At 44.8% G+C, this 16,761-nt stretch overlaps 1 protein-coding gene across 4 annotated transcripts in view; it reads right to left on the bottom strand.

Annotated features, from left to right (window-relative positions):
• msraa (methionine sulfoxide reductase Aa) overlaps nucleotides 1-16,761 on the bottom strand; it is a 548,797-nt gene that overhangs the window by 474,737 nt on the left and 57,299 nt on the right. The window lies entirely within an intron of this gene.

Here is a 16,761-nt window from a genome sequence, read left to right on the forward strand (position 1 = left end):
GATGGCCTAAAGGCCTTCCGCTTCTTCCTATCCCGCAGGCCTGACCAGTTCCCCTCCACTGACACCCTTATCCACTTAGCCGAACTCGTCCTCACCCTCAACAACTTCTCTTTCAATTCCCCCCACTTCCTACAGACAAAGTGGGTGGCCATGGGCGCCCACATAGGACCAAGCTATACCTGCCTCTTTGTAAGTTACATGGAACAATCCCTCTTCTGCACCTACATTGACCCTAAACCTCACCACTTCCTCCGTTACATTGATGACTGTATCAGCGCCACCTCAGGCTCCCACGAGGAACTTGAACAGTTCATCCGCTTCACCAACATCTTCAACCCCAACCTTAAGTTCACCCAGACTATTTCTATCACCTCCCTCACCTTCCTGGACCTCTCTGTCTCCATCTCGGGCAACCACCTAGAAACTGATATCCATTTCAAGCCCACCGACTCCCGCAGCGACCTAGAATACACGTCCTCCCCCCAACCTTCCTGCAAAAATGCCATCCCCTATTCCCGATTCCTTCGCCTTCACCGCATCTGCTCCCAGGATGAAGGATTCCACTCCCATACATCTCAAATGTCCTCGTTTTTCAAGGACCGCAACTTCCCCCACTCAGTGCACGAGAACGCCCTTGACCGTGTCTCCCGCATTTCCTGCAACTCATCCCTCACACACCGTCCCCGCAATAACAGCCAAAAGAGAATCCCCTTCATCCTCACATACCACACCACCAACCTCTGGATCCAATGCATCATCATTCGACACTTCCACCATCAGCAATCCAACCTCACCGGCAAAGACATTTTTCCCTCCCCACCCTTGTCTGCTTTCTGGAGGGACCACTCTCTCCGTGACTCCCTTGTCCGCTCCACACTCCCCTCCAGCCCCACTACACCTGGCACCTTTCCCTGCAACCGCAGGAAGTGCTACACCTGCCGCTACACCTGCCCCCACACCTCCTCCCTCCCCCCCATCCCAGGCCCCAAGAAGACTTTCCACATCAAGCAGAGGTTCACTTCCACATCTGCTAATGTGGTACACTGCATCCGCTGTACCCATTGTGGCCTCCTCAACATCAGGGAAACCATGTGGAGGCTTGGGGACTGCTTTGCAGAACATCTACGTTTGGTTCGCAATAAACAGCTGCACCTCCCCGTCATGAACCATTTCAAATCGCCTTCCCATTATTCAGACAACATGTCCATCCTGGGCCTCCTGCAGTGCCACAACGATGCCACCCGAAAGTTGCAGGAACAGCAACTCATATTCTGCTTGGGAACCCTGTAGCCCAATGGTATCACTGTGGACTTCACAAGCTTCAAAATCTCCCCTCCCCCTACCGCATCCCAAAATCTGCCCAGCTCGTCCCTGTCTCCCTAACCTGTTTTTCCTCTCACCTATCCCCTCCTCCCACCTCAAACCACACCCTCATTTCCTACCTACTAACATCATCCCGCCCCCTTGACCTGTCTGTCCTCCCTGGACTGACCTATCTCCTCCCTACCTCCCCACTTACACTTACCTTTACTGGCTCCATCCCCACCTCTTTAATTTGTCTGTCTCCTCTCCACCTATTTTCTCCTCTATCCATCTTCAATCTGCCTTCCCTTCTCTCCCTATTTATTTCAGAACCCTCTTCCCCTCCCCCATTTCTGATGAAGGGTCTAGGCCCAAAACATCAGGTTTTCTGCTCCTAAGATGCTGCTTGGCCTGCTATGTTCACCCAGCTCCACACCTTGTTATCTCAGATCTAGGCTCTTTCCTTACAGTACATTGGGGGTATCTGGTCTGGTCCATAACAAAGGACAGGTACACGTCCCATAATGGAACAGGATGCATCACAGGGCTGCTTGCTCACCGAGTGCTCAGTTACTTTGTACCTACTTGGATGTTCATGGCATCCCTGCCAAATGTTCACAGCATTCCTGTTTTGCTTCACTTTGCCCTGCCTTTTGCACTTTGCCACCTCAGCCAGAATGGCCTCTTTATGTACTGGGAATTTTTTATGACTGTCTTCTAACTTGTGATTTGTAGATAATGGACAGACCTTGGGGAGTTGGGAGTTACTAGATTCCTAACCTCTGACTTTCTCTTGTAACAATACATATATTATAAATCAAGTTTCTGATCAATGGTTTCCCAGTATGTTCGTAGTTGGGATCCAGCAATGGTCATGCCTTTGAATGTCCTCCAAGGTGGCCTTCAAGATGCACAACAACGCAGAATCGCTGAGCAGAAACTGATAGCTAAGTTTTGTACCCATGAGGACATCTCAAACGTGTTCTTGGATTCATGTTCCTCTACATGTAATCTCACCGGACTGTTCAATGTAAAATCTTGCTTACTGTTCTGACACCATCACCTTTATATCTTTAAGAATAGAATCCCTGCAAGGTGCAAGCAGGCCCATCAAGTTTACACTAACCCCCAAAGGTCATCTCACCCAGACCCCACCCTCCTACCCTTTCCCTGTAACCTTGCATTCCCCATGGCTAATCCACCTAGCCTGCACATCTTTGGACTATGGGAGGAAACCGGAGCACCTGGAGGAAACCCATGCAAAAACGGGGAGAACGTGCAAACTCCCCACAGACAGTCACTCGAGGGTGGAATCAAAACTAAGAGCCTGGCACCATGAGGCAGCAGTGTTAACCACTAAGCCAGCAATCTCTCCACCTTAATTAGTTTGTACAATTTTGGATTACTTGTTACTTTGGTTAGACCTTTGCCATGCGACTCTGAAATCTATCATGTTATTCCAGCCATGTAGTTTGTCGCTAGCACCACCTTATTTTTGATTTTTTTTGGAATTATCTCTCTGCCTTAATTAATCAGACCATAGGTCATCCCTTCACTTGCTATTCAGCTGTTGACACTTTACTCACACCATTTGACACTTATAATCACCTGTTGAAGCTGCATTCAGACTATTTGTCTTGACAGTGTTAATTACCTGCCATTATGTCTCTGTATATAAATTCTATGGCTGTCCACTTTCTTCCACTTTACCTGATGAAGGAGTAGTACCATGAAGGTTTGTGATTTCTAATAAATCTGTTGGACTATAAACCTGGTGTCATGTGACTTCTGTCTTTGTCAACCCCAATCCAACACTGACACCTACACATCATGACTTTGAATGTTAAGCAGCAAGGGTTAGATTTTCTCTTGTTGGACATGATCATTGCCTTTTTTTTTCATTCACTTGTGGGATGTGGGTGTCGCTGGCCAGCCAGCATTTCTTGCCCATCCCTAGTTGCCCTTGAGAAGGTGGTGGTGAGCTGCCTTTTTGAACCGCTGCAGTCTTCTTGCTGTGGGTTGATCCACAATGCTCTTAGGGAGGGAATTCCAGGTTTTTGACTCAGTGATAGTGAAGGAGCAGTGATATATTTCAGGATGGTGAGTGATTTGGAGATGATGGTGCTCCCATATATTTGCTGCCGTTGTCCTAAATAGAAGTGGTTGTGGGTTTGGAAGGTTTGGTGAATTTCTGCAGTGCATCTTGTAGATGGTACACACTGCTGCTACTGAACATTGGTGGTGGAGGGAGTGAATACTTGTAGATATAATGCCAATCAGGTGGGCTGCTTTGTCCTGGATGGTGTCAAGCTTCTTGAGTGTTGTTGGGGCTGCACTCATTCACGCAGGTGGGGAGTGTTCCATCACACTCTTGACATGTGCCTTGTGCACAGGATTTGAGGAGTCAGGCGGTGAGTTACTCGCCACAGTATTCCCAGCTTCTGGCCTGCTCTTGTAGACGCTGTTAATGTGGTGAGTCCAGTTGAGTTTCTGGTCAATGATAATCCCCAGGATGTTGATAGTGGGGGATTTAGTGATGGTAACATCATTGAATGTCAAGGGGCGGTGGCTAGATTGTCTCTTATTGGTGATGGTCAGTTGTGGTACGAATGTCGCTTGCTACTTGTCAGCCCAAGCCTGGATATTGCCCAGATCTTGTTGCATTTGAACATGGACTGCTTCACTATCTGAGGAGTCGAGAATGGTGCTGAATATTGTGCAACCATCGGCGAACGCCCCCAGTTCTGATCTTATGGTGAAGGGAAGGTGATTGAAGCAGTTGAAGATGGTTGAGCCTTGGACACTATCATGAGGAACTCCTGCTGAGATGTCCTGGATCTGGAATGATGGACCTCCCACAACCATGACCATCTTCCTATGTGTCAGGTATGACTCCAACCACCGGAGCGTTTGCTCCTCATACCTACTGATTCCAGTGTTCCCAGGGCTCCTTGATGCCATACTCAGTTGAATGCAGCCTTGATATCAAGGGCTGTCACTCTCACCTAATCTCTGGAATTCAGCTGTTTTGTCCATGTTTGAACCAAGGCTGCAATGAGATCAGGAGCTGAGCGACCCTGGCAGAACCCAAACTGTGCAGGTTATTTCTGAGCAGGTGCTGCTTAATAGCACTTTTGATGACACCTTCTATCACTTTACTGATGATTGAGCAAAGACTGCTGGGGCAGTAATTGACCAGGTTGGATTTGTCTTGCTTTTTGTGTACAGGACGAGTTGTAACTGTACTGCAACAGCTTGGCTAGGGGAGTGGCAAGTTCTGGAGTACAAGTCTTTAGTACTATTGCCGGAATGTTGTCAGGGCTGGTAGCCTTTGCAGTGTCTCCAACTATTCCTTGATATCATGTGGAGCGAATCAAATTGGCTGAAGGCTGGTATCTATAAATGCTGGGGACCGTTGGAGGAGGCCGAGATGGATCATCCACTCAGCACTTCTGGCTGAAGACTGCTGCGAATACCTCAGTCTTATCTTTTACTCTGATGTGCTGGGCCCTTCCATTATTGAGGATGGAGATGTTTGTGGAACCTCCTCCTCCCTTGAGTTGTTTAATTGTCCACCACCATTCACAACTGAATGTGGAAGGCCTGCAGAGCTTAGATCTGATCCATTGGTTGTGGGATCGTTCAGCTTTGTCTATCAATTGCTGCTTCCGCTGTTCGGCATGCAGGTAGTCCTGTTTGGTGGCTTCACTAAGTTGATACCTCATTTTCAGGTATGCCTGGTGCTGCTCCTGGCATGCCCTCCTGCATTCTTCATTGAACCAGGATTGATCTCCTGGTTTAATGGTAATGGTTGAGTGGGGGATATGCCGGCCAATGAGGTTACAGATTGGGCTTGAATACAGTTCTACTGCTGTTGATGGCCCATAGCGCCTTATGGATGCCCAGTCTTCACTTGCTGAATTTTTTTGAAGTCTGTCCCATGGTGATAGTGCCACACAACACGATGCAAGTTATTCTCAATGCGAAGGCGGGAATTCATCTCCACAAGTTGTGTGCGATGGCCACTCTTACCAATACTGTCATGGACAGATGTAACTGCAGCTGACAGATTAGTAAGGATGAAGTCAAGTATGTTTTTCCCTCTTGTTCATTCCCTCACCACCTGCTGCAGACCCAGTCAAGCAGCTATGTCCTTCAGGACCCGACCAGCTCAATCAGTAGTGCTGCTGCTGAGCCACTCTTGGTGCTGGACATTGAAATTCCCCACCCGGAGTACATTTGTGCCCTTGCTATCCTTAGTACTTTCTCTAAGTGTTGTTCAAAATTGAGCAGTTTCAACTGCAGATCAGATTCAACAGCTGAGGGAGGACTATATGTAGTAATCAGCAGGAGGTTTCCTTGCCCATGTTTAACTTGAAGCCATGAGGCTTCATGGGGTCTGGAGTCAATGCTGAGGATTCCTAGAGCAACTCTCTCCCGACTGTATACCCTTTTTGCTGGGGCTGTTCTGCCGGTGAGACAGGACATATCCAGGGATGGTGATGGTGGTGGTGGTGTCTGGGACATTGTTTGTAAGGTATGATTCTCTGAGTATGAATTGTTGCTTGACTAGTCTATGAAACAGCCGTCCCAAATTTAGCACTAACCCCCAGATGTTAATGAGAAGCACGTTGCATGGCCAACAATGCTGTTTCTGCTGTTTTTTTTCCAGTGCATAGGTTGATGCCAAGTGATCCATCCATTTCCATTTCTTTGAGTCTTTGCAGCGATTGATACATCTAAGTGGCTTGCTAAGTGGTTGACAGTCATCTACATTGCTGTGGGTCTGGAGTCACATGTAGGCCAGACAAGGTGAGAGTGGCAGATTTTCCTCCCCTGAAGGACATTAGTAAACCAGATTTGTTTTTCCGACAATCAGCAATGATTTCATGGTGATCAATAGATTCTTAATTCCAGACTTTTTTTCTGAATTCCAATTCCACCATCTGCTACGGTGGGATTCGAACCCAGGTCCCCAGACCATCAGCTGAGTTTCTGGATTAATAGTCCAGCAATAATACTACTACGCCATCACCTACTCCTGCCATCTGTGTAATGTAAATGTTACTTTGAAAACTGTTACCCTAAATCTGATGCTGACCAAGGCTTCCATATATTGACATTATCAAGATGGAGGCAGAGTAGGACACTCCATTCAGAGTTCCTTGTTTCACCAGTCCCTTTATCTTCTTTCTTTTTTCCTTTCCTCTTGTAGTTTTCCCTTTCTCTCCTCCCCACCTCTTCCTGCAGCAAGCGGGGCAGTCCTGTGGAAGACCGGAGCAAGCGGGTTGAGTCCCAAGGAGGATGGAAGAGAGCATGGGCCGAGTCCTATGGCAGAATCAGCACGTGTAGCATGGCCTTGTGTATTGGAGCCTGCAGGCATGGCCCATGAGCCCCAGAACACCCGTGAGCAGTGAGCACTAGAGCATGGAAGCTGTGAGCCCAGGGCAGCACAGGGAAGAAGTCCTGCAGCAGCACTTGGGAAGCATCCCCGAAGAAGTGCATAGACAATGATTCCTGGATGGAGACTGGTGTGAGGGGACGGTCATTACCTTTAGAACACTGTAATGCCAACCTCTCAATATTTTCCTAATTTTAACTTGTTTTCAACTCTGTAATTAAGCAACTAATTAGTTCCTCTGTGGTATCTGAGAATTGTTCCTAGGTACTTGTACTTAAAATGTCACCATAAGAAGGCAGACATTGTAAAAACATCCTACAATTCAGTACACATAACAATAAAAGGATATTGTAAAAAAGGAAATTGTATCTGAAGTGCCATCGATGGTGCTGAAAATTGTGCAATCAAACATCCCAACTTTTGGCTTAATGATGGAGAGAAGTTCATTGCTGAAGAGGCAAAGATGCAATTAAATTTAATCATCCCTTCCAAATTCTGGCCAATACAGCAATCTAGAGCTTCTAGGTGTCAATTGCTGGGTGGTTGCAGTCTGTATACCTGTTGTTGCCAGCTTTCAGAGCAATAACACAACAGGACTTCAGCCTTCAGCCTCAGATGATTGCATTAGTGGAATGTTGCAGGTGAAAACAAACTGCATGGGACATCTGGCCAGAATCATATCCCCATGTGAATTGCAGTATTTTGGGAGCCACCTGAGTCCTGTGATTTTACAATACACCATCCAAAGCATACTGACTGCCATCTTACTATTCCACAGGTTATTGTCAGGCACAGCATTTTATAATTAGTCAGAAAGGTGTGTTTAGGTACTTGTGTATTGCTCAGACCTCAAAAGAGGTGATGAATTATGTGATGATTGTGTGTTTTTGTATGGTTCAAGTACATTTACATTGCATGTTCATGTTCTTTGCAGTTACTTTGTTCATTGTCTTAACTGCATGATGGTTGACCATATTTTTTTTTCTTTAAGTTATTAGCAGAGGGTCGGGAAAATTAGTCTTTCTACTGTGTTAAATTCAATTGCACTAATCCAGTTCTACAGAAAATGCTTAATTTAGTACAATGAAAATGGACTATCATGAAGTAATAATGTCACCAGCATTCTTGTGCAAGAGACTGTGATAAAGAATGGAATAGTGAGTATGAGTGCAAGACTGACTTAAAAAGAACACATCGTAGCATAAATAAAAGAATTGTGCAAAAACTCTCAGTTCCCTCTCTCGTGTCTAGCAGCAGTTTGCTCTAGGTAAAAGGAAATCATTATAGATCCCAAGCTACTGGAAGAGACAAGAATAGCCATATCAATATGCAAAATAGAACCCAGAGGCCAAATATTGTTCTACACAAACTATTTAATATTTGCAACTGATTTTCAGTAACTTGGTTTTGAATCATTAAAGCCGGTCTTTTGTATTTGCCCACTCCCTTACTAGAGTTTGATGTGCACAGATTTAGGTCTATGGAGAATGCCTTAGATTAGACCATACAGAATAGAGAACAGTACAGCAGAGGACTATATCCTTCAGCTCAGTATTTCTGCGCCAATCATGATTCCATTCTAAACTAATCTTATCTGCCTGCACATTGTCCACATCCCTCTATTCTCTGTCTGTTCCTCTGTCAGTCTAAATGCCTCTTGAATATCACTCTTATCAACTCCTGCCTCTCAGAATTCCTTTAAACTTTCCCCTTCCCACCTTAAGTCTATGCCCTCTAATATGTGACATTTCCACCCTGCAAAAATGACTCCAACTATCCATCTTATCCACGCCTGTCATAATTTTATATACCTCTATCAGCTTGCCCCTCAGCCTCCAATGCTCTAATGAAAACAACCCAAGCTCATCTAATTTTGTCTCATAGCTAATACATTCCAAACCAGGCAACCTCCCATTAAACGTCTTTTGCATCCTCTCCAAAGCCTCCACATCGTTCTGATAGTGTGATGCCCAGAACTGCATACATTATTCCAAATGTGGCCTAACTAAAGTTTTATGTAGCTGTCAACATGACTTGCCAACTTTTATACTCAATGCTCTGACTGATGAAGGCAAGTGTGCCATGTGCCTTCTTCAATACCTTACCCCCTTGTGTTGCCACTTTCAGAGAGCTGTGGACTTGCATCAGAAGATCCCTCTGCATCCCTAAGGGTCCTGCTATTTAAGTTCTATCTGCCATTTTTCCACCCAACTTTCCAACCGATATATATCATAGAACATAGAACATAGAACAGTATAGCACAGAACAGGCCCTTCAGCCCACAATGTTGTGCCGACCATTGATCCTCATGGATGCACCCTCAAATTTCTGTGACCATATGCATGTCCAGCAGTCTCTTAAATGACCCCAATGACCTTGCTTCCACAACTGCTGCTGGCAACGCATTCCATGCTCTCACAACTCTCTGCGTAAAGAACCTGCCTCTGACATCCCCTCTATACTTTCCACCAACCAGCTTAAAACTATGACCCCTCGTGCTAGCCATTTCTGCCCTGGGAAATAGTCTCTGGCTATCGACTCTATCTATGCCTCTCATTATCTTGTATACCTCAATTAGGTCCCCTCTCCTCCTCCTTTTCTCCAATGAAAAGAGACCGAGCTCAGTCAACCTCTCTTCATAAGATAAGCCCTCCAGTCCAGGCAGCATCCTGGTAAACCTCCTCTGAACCCTCTCCAAAGCATCCACATCTTTCCTATAATAGGGCGCCCAGAACTGGACGCAGTATTCCAAGTGCGGTCTAACCAAAGTTTTATAGAGCTGCAACAAGATCTCACGACTCTTAAACTCAATCCCCCTGTTAATGAAAGCCAAAACACCATATGCTTTCTTAACAACCCTGTCCACGTGGGTGGCCATTTTAAGGGATCTATGTATCTGCACACCAAGATCCCTCTGTTCCTCCACGCTGCCAAGAATCCTATCCTTAATCCTGTACTCAGCTTTCAAATTCGACCTTCCAAAATGCATCACCTCGCATTTATCCAGGTTGAACTCCATCTGCCACCTCTCAGCCCATCTCTGCATCCTGTCAATGTCCCGCTGCAGCCTACAACAGCCCTCTACACTGTCAACGACACCTCCGACCTTTGTGTCGTCTGCAAACTTGCTGACCCATCCTTCAATTCCCTCGTCCAAGTCATTAATAAAAATTACAAACAGTAGAGGCCCAAGGACAGAGCCCTGTGGAACCCCACTCACCACCCACTCATATCCTGTTGTATCTTTTGACAACTTTCCTCTCTATATACAATTCACTCAATTTTTGTGCAAGTCCATAGTTGCATCAAAGTGGCAACACAAATGGATAAGATTATAAAGAAGGTATACAACATGCTTGTCTTCATCAGGTGTGGCAGCATCTGTGAAGAGAAATCAGCGTAAACATTTTAGGTCAAATGACCCGTCTTCAGAACTTCTTCAGCAGTTCTGAGGAAGAGTCACTTGACCCAAAATGTTAACTCTGATTTCTCTCCACAGATGTTGACTAAGGGAAACCGGATAGAAGTATATAAAATTATGAGGGGCATAGATAGTTTGGATAGTTGGAATATTTTTTCCAGAGTGGAAATGTCAAATTCTAGGAGTGATAGATTTAAGCTGAGAGAGGTAAAGCTGAAAAGAGATATGTGAGGAAAGTATTTTTGTATAGAGTGTGCTGGGTGCCTGGAACACATTGCCAGAGAGGTGATAGAAACAGATGTGATGATGTTTAAGTGGCATCTGGTCAGACCTATAACCAGCCTGGGAATAGAGAGATACAGATCATGTGCAGGCAAACGGGATTAATTTAGAATGGCATTGTTGTCCGAACAAATATGGTGGACCAATGGGCCTTTTCCTATGCTATACTGTTCTATGTTCTATGTGCAAACAGCAGAAGCCTCAGCACTGATCTTTGCAGGACACTAGTCACAGACTTTTAGTCAGAAAACACCCCTCCACAACTGCCCTCCGTCTTCTATGACCAAGCCAATCCATCTTCAATTTGACAACCCACCATGTGACTTAATCTTCTGAGGGACCTTGTTAAATGCTTTAGTAAAGTTTGCATAGATAACATCAACTGCCTTACCCTCATCAATCATTTTTGTTACTTCCCCAAAAAAACTCAATCAAATTTGCAAGACAAGCCCTCACAAAGTCATGCTGATTATCCCTAATATGTTCACTTTATTTCCAAATGCAGGTAAATCCTGTCCTTAAGAAACTTCTCTAATAATTTCCCTATCACTGATGTAAGGCTCACCTGCCTGTAATTTCCTGAATTATCCCTGCTGGCCTTCTTAGACAAAGGAACAATTTTGACTATTCTCCAGTCTTCCAAGACCTCATGTGGTTAAAGAGGATACAAACATCTATGTCAAGGCCCCAGCAATTTCCTCCCTCAGTAATCTGGGATCGATCCCATCAGGCTGTGTGGTCTTACTTATCTTAATATGAGTTTTGATCTGAATCTATGATGCAGTTGTTCTGGATTTTGAAATTCGTGTTCAAATTGAAAGTTTATTTATTTTGTACCTCAGTATATGTGGAAGTCTTTTTGTTCTGTTCTTTGTTGTATTAAAGTTGAATTTATTCTCTGGTCTGTAAATTATTGAAACCATAGTCACTCAAGGAACAATCCACACAAGTTGTTCAGATATGCTCACTCAGGTGATTGAAGTGACATAGCCATCTGATAGTTTGATATTGGATTCCAGGCCAGTGCTTTCAGCACAACATGCATACTCTCAACCCTCTCAACCTTATGAGAGCAGAAAGCTCTCACTGTGGGTACATCTATCATCTGGTAAGAACAGGTTTTTGCAGGTCTCTGGCTGATGTTACACAGATGCTGCATGGCTGATTGGAAGGAGCTACAGTAATAATAGTTTCGGTCTGCAGTCAACTTTACCTAAATGTTAGGGATGAGCAATACATTCTAGCCAAACCACCCATATCTGCTGAATTAATTTAGAACAAAGATTCTTGAGATCATCTTGCAGAATGCCACACAATGCATGGTGGCTCAGTGGTTTACACTGCTGCCTGATGGCTCCAGTGACCTGGATTAGATTATTTATATGGAGTTTCCACATTCTCCCTGAGTCTGCATGGGTTTCCTCTGGATGCTCTGGCTTCCACCCACAGTCCAAAGATGTGCAGGTTAGGTGAATTGGCCAAGCTAATTTGTCCATATGTCAGGGGATGTGCACGCTAGGAAGATTACCCACAGGATGATGCAAGGGGTTAGGCCTAGATGGGATGTTCTTTGGAGGGGGGGGTCGATGTAGATTCAATGGGCCAAATGGCCTGCTCCCACACTGTAGGGATTCTATGATTCTAGATAGCAAATAACTTCCTTCCCAAAGTGCAAACTCCTGATGCAAAGATTCTTCAAAAGATAGTGGAATGGCCAGCTCAATCTGGACACTCTGTGAGTAGAGATGTTGTGGGTAGAGATAGCATGAAGTAGGCAACTATTTCATTCTTATGGGCTTTTTCCTCCACTGCAACTCTCCTGTCTTGTTAAATATAGTACTGAACACAGCTGTGCTGATTGGGAGAGCCACTCTGAATGTATTATCATAAAATCTTAGTAAGACTGTCAGCACTATGATGATAAATACTATTGGTCTCAGTACAAAAATGTCAGAAAGAAATGAGAGAAAATGTGCATGCAACCTCTAGCAATACAGCAAAACAAATTTAAGGCATTTTGACACTAAATGCTAAATTCATTGGCAATGTTAATATGATTTAATAGGCTATGTATATAAAGCATGAAATGCACTTCGGCATGTATGGTAGAACCATGTAACTGATTACCCAAGAGTTTTAAAAACAAAAAGTGCTGGAGATCTTAATGGGTAAGGCAGCATCCATGAAGAGAAAGCAAGCTGATGTTTCAGGTTGAGATTACTCTTCATCAGAGCTGAAGTGAGATGTGGAGAGGAAGCATTTAAGCAATAGTTGGGGGAGTGGTGTTGGGGTTTGCAGTGCTGTGAGAAAGGGTATTAATAGTTCAGATTAAGTGATTGGAATGTAGAGAATGACTGAACAGTGGTTGTCTAACTGCCTGACTGGAAAGAACAGGGTGTGGGGAGGAGAGAGGGGACTCGGTGACAGAGAATGTAGAAGGAAGAACTAAAAGGGAAGAAATGGATTCAAAATTTGAAGGTGGTTGATCTCAATATCAAGCCCAGAATGTTGTATAGCGCTTAGTTAGAAGCTGAGATGTTGCAGTTCCAGTTTGCACTATGATTTGCGAGAGAACAGCAGGATGCCAAGAACAGACAAGTGGACATGTGAGTAGGATGCTGTGTTTAAACGACCAGCTACGAGAAGGTGGGAGCCATGCTCGCACACAGACTGGAGGTGTTCTGGAGGAACAGTCACCCAGTCTGCATGAAGGGGCAGGTGTTACACCTTCTGCGGTTACATGGGAAGGTGCCCCGGGAAGGGGTGTTAATGCAGGGCTCAATATTGAGTTCAATACCTTCAATTTATGAACAAATTCCTTCCCTTTCTTATAGCTTTGCTTGTTGCATTCTCTGTCACACCACTCCAAGCCCTGCTCCACAGTTGCATAAATGCTGCCTCCTCCACACTTCACTTCAGCTCTGATGAAATATTAGCTTGCTGTCTCTCCATGGATACTGCCTGACCCTTTGCGATCGGCAGCATTTTTTGTTTTCAATACAGATTCCAGCATCTGCAGTAATTTGCTCCACCAAAGAGTTTTAGTAGGTCAAATGCAGTAGCAGGGAAAAATATTTGAAGAAACTTTCATGTAGCAATGCCCTGCTGGAAAAATAATGTTGATTAGTTGCACACATCATAGAATTAAGTGAGAACAGGGGAAGATTGTTTGGTGGTGGCATCCCATTGGAGGTGGCAGAAATGACAGTTAACAATCTTTTATATCGAGATGTTGGCAGGGTTTGTGGGAGGGAAGAGAAAGGGTGAGGGCAAAAGTGCAGGAAATTGGTCAGACACCGCTCAGGGTCTTGTCAACCACGGTAGCTGGGACTTCTCGGTTGAGGATAAAGAAGAACATTTCTGAGGCACCCCTGCAAAACATGGCACCATGGATAAGACAGAGATGAAGAAACTCAGAGAATGGAATGGAGTCCTTACAGAAAGTGGGGTGTGCGGATGTATAGTCCAGGTAACTGTTGGAGCAGCTGGGTTTGTAGTATATATCAATGGCCAGCCTACCCCAGAAATGGAAACGGAGATGTTAAGGAAAGGAAGGGAGAAATCAGAGATGAACTCAGTGAAGGTGAGTGCATAGCAAAATTGATCAACTTTTCCAATTCCGGATTAGGGAGGGAAACAACGCCGATGGTGTCATTGATGACCTAGAACAAAGGTTGTAAAGAGGAGGTGTGAAGGTTCAGCTAGGGCGCTTGAGAATTACAAGCTAGCCAGGAAGAATCTAAAGAAAGAGCTAAGAAGAGCCAGGAGGGGACATGAGAAGTCTTTGGCAGGTAGGATCAAGGAAAACCCTAAAACTTTCCATAGGTATGTCAGGACCAAAAGAATGACTAGCGTAAGATTAGGGCCAATCAAGGACGGTAGTACGAAGTTGTGCGTGGAGTCCGAAGAGATAGGAGAGGTGCTAAATGAATATTTTTCGACAGTATTCACACAGGAAAAAGACAATGCTGTCAAGGAGAATACTGAGATACAGGCTGTTAGACTAGACGGGATTGAGGTTCACAAGGAGGAGGTGTTAGCAATTCTGGAAGATGTGAAAATAGATAAGTTCCCTGGGCCAGATGGGATGTATCCTAGGATTCCCTGGGAAGCTAGGGAGGAGAGTGCAGAGCCTTTGGCTTTGATCTTTATGTCGTCATTATGTTCAGGAATAGTGCCAGAAGACTGGAGGATAGCAAATGTTGTCCCCTTGTTCGAGGAGGGACAATCTTGGTAATTACAGACCAGTGAGGCTTACTTCAGTTGTGGGTAAAGTGTTGGAGAGAATTATAAGAGATAGGATTTATAATTATCTAGAAAGGAATAATTTGATTAGGGATAGTCAGCACGGTTTTGTGAAGGGTAGGTCATGCCTCACAAACCTTATTAAGTTCTTTGTGAAGGTGACCAAACAGGTGGATGAGGGTAAAGTGGTTGATGTAGTGTATATGGATTTTAGTAAAGCGTTTGATAAGGTTCCCCACAGTAGACTATTGCATAAAATACAGTCATGGGTTTGAGGGTGATTTAGCAGTTTGGATCAAAAATTGACAAGTTAGAAGAAGACAGAGGGTGGTGGTTGATGGGAAATGTTCATCCTGGAGTTCAGTTACTAGTGATGTACTGCAAGGATCTGTTTTGGGACCACTGCTGTTTGTCATTTTTATAAATGACCTGGATGAGGGCGTAGAAGGATGGGTTAGTAAATTTGCAGATGACACTAAAGTCGGTCGATAGTGCAGAAGGATGTTGCAGGTTACAGAGGGATAAAGAGAAGTTACAGAGATGGGCTGAGAGGTGGCAAATGGAGTTTAATGCGGAAAAGTGTGAGGTGATTCACTTTGGAAGGAGTAACAGGAATACAGAGTGCTGGGCTAATGGTAAGATTCTTGGTAGTGTGGATGAGCAGAGATATCTCGGTGTCCATGTACATGGATCCCTGAAAGTTTCCACCCAGGTCAATGGGGTTGTTAAGAAGGCAAGCGGTGTGTTAGGTTTTATTGGCAGAGGGATTAAGTTTCGGAGCCATGAGGTCACGTTGCAGCTGTACAAAACTCTGGTGTGGCCGCACTTGGAGTATTGCGTACAGTTCTGGTCGCCGCATTATAGATAGGATGTGGAAGCATTGGGAAGGATGCAGAGAAGATTTACCAGGATGTTGCCTGGTATGGAGGGAAGGCCTTATGAGGAAAGGCTGAGGGACTTGAGGCACTTTTCATTAGAAAGAAGAAGGTTAAGAGGTGACCTAGTAGAGACATACAAGATGATCAAAGGATTAGATAGGGTGGACAGTGAGAGCCTTTTTCCTCGGATGGAGATGGTTAGCTTGAGGAGACATAGCTTTAAATTGAGGGGTGATAGATATAGGACAGATGTCAGATGTAGGTTCTTTACTCAGAGAGTGGTAAGGGTGTGGAATGCCCTGCCTGCAACAGTAGTAGACTCACCAAGTTTAAGGGCATTTAAATGGTCATTGGATAAACATATGGATAATAATGGAATAGTGTAGGTTAGATGGGCTTCAGTTTGGTTTCACAGGTCAGTGCAACATCGAGTGCTGAAGGGCCTGTACTGCGCTGTAGTGTTCTATGTTCTATGTTCTATGTTCCATGAAGGACAGAAGTAGGACAAAGAGACAGTCATAACTGGGGCCTATGGAGATACCTTTGGCCATACCTTTGATCTGAAGAAAGTAACAGATGTTGTTTACAGTGAGGATCGGCTCAACCAGGTCGAGGTGGGAATGGTAGATGGGGACAATTCAGGTCTTTTTTCCAGGAAAGGTGGAGCACTCTAAGACCACTTCATTAGGGAATAGATGTGTAAAGGGTTTATACATCCATAGTAAAGAGGGGGTGGCTGGTGCCCGCAAACTGGAAATTCTGAAAGGCGTAAAACATCAGAGAAATCATAGATGGAAGAGGGAAGGGACTGGACAAGTGGAGAAAAAATGTCAAGTTGATATGGGGGGTGTTTTCAGGTAGACGGAGAATGTTTTAGGTGGGTAAAGAGTTCTATGGGACCAGGAGAGGACTCCTATCCAAAGAATTCAACACAGAGATGAAGACAACAAAAGAAGAGCTCAATATCATGTAATTTCCAAAATTCATTAAGGTAGGAATGTAGAGGGATAAGACGGCACAGTGGCTCACTGGTTAGCACTGCTGCCTCATAGTGCCAGGGGCCTGGGTTTGATTCCACCCTTGGGCAACCGACTGTCAGAGTTTGCACATTCTCCCTGTGTCTGCATGGATTTCTTCTGGGTGGTCTGATTTCCTCTTACAGTCCAAGGGTGCAGGCTAGATGGATTGGACATGCTAAATTGCCCATCGTGTTCGGGGGTGTGTAGATTAGG

The sequence above is a fragment of the Stegostoma tigrinum genome, chromosome 4 (genome assembly GCF_030684315.1).
Source record: "Stegostoma tigrinum isolate sSteTig4 chromosome 4, sSteTig4.hap1, whole genome shotgun sequence".
Lineage (NCBI taxonomy): Eukaryota > Metazoa > Chordata > Chondrichthyes > Orectolobiformes > Stegostomatidae > Stegostoma > Stegostoma tigrinum.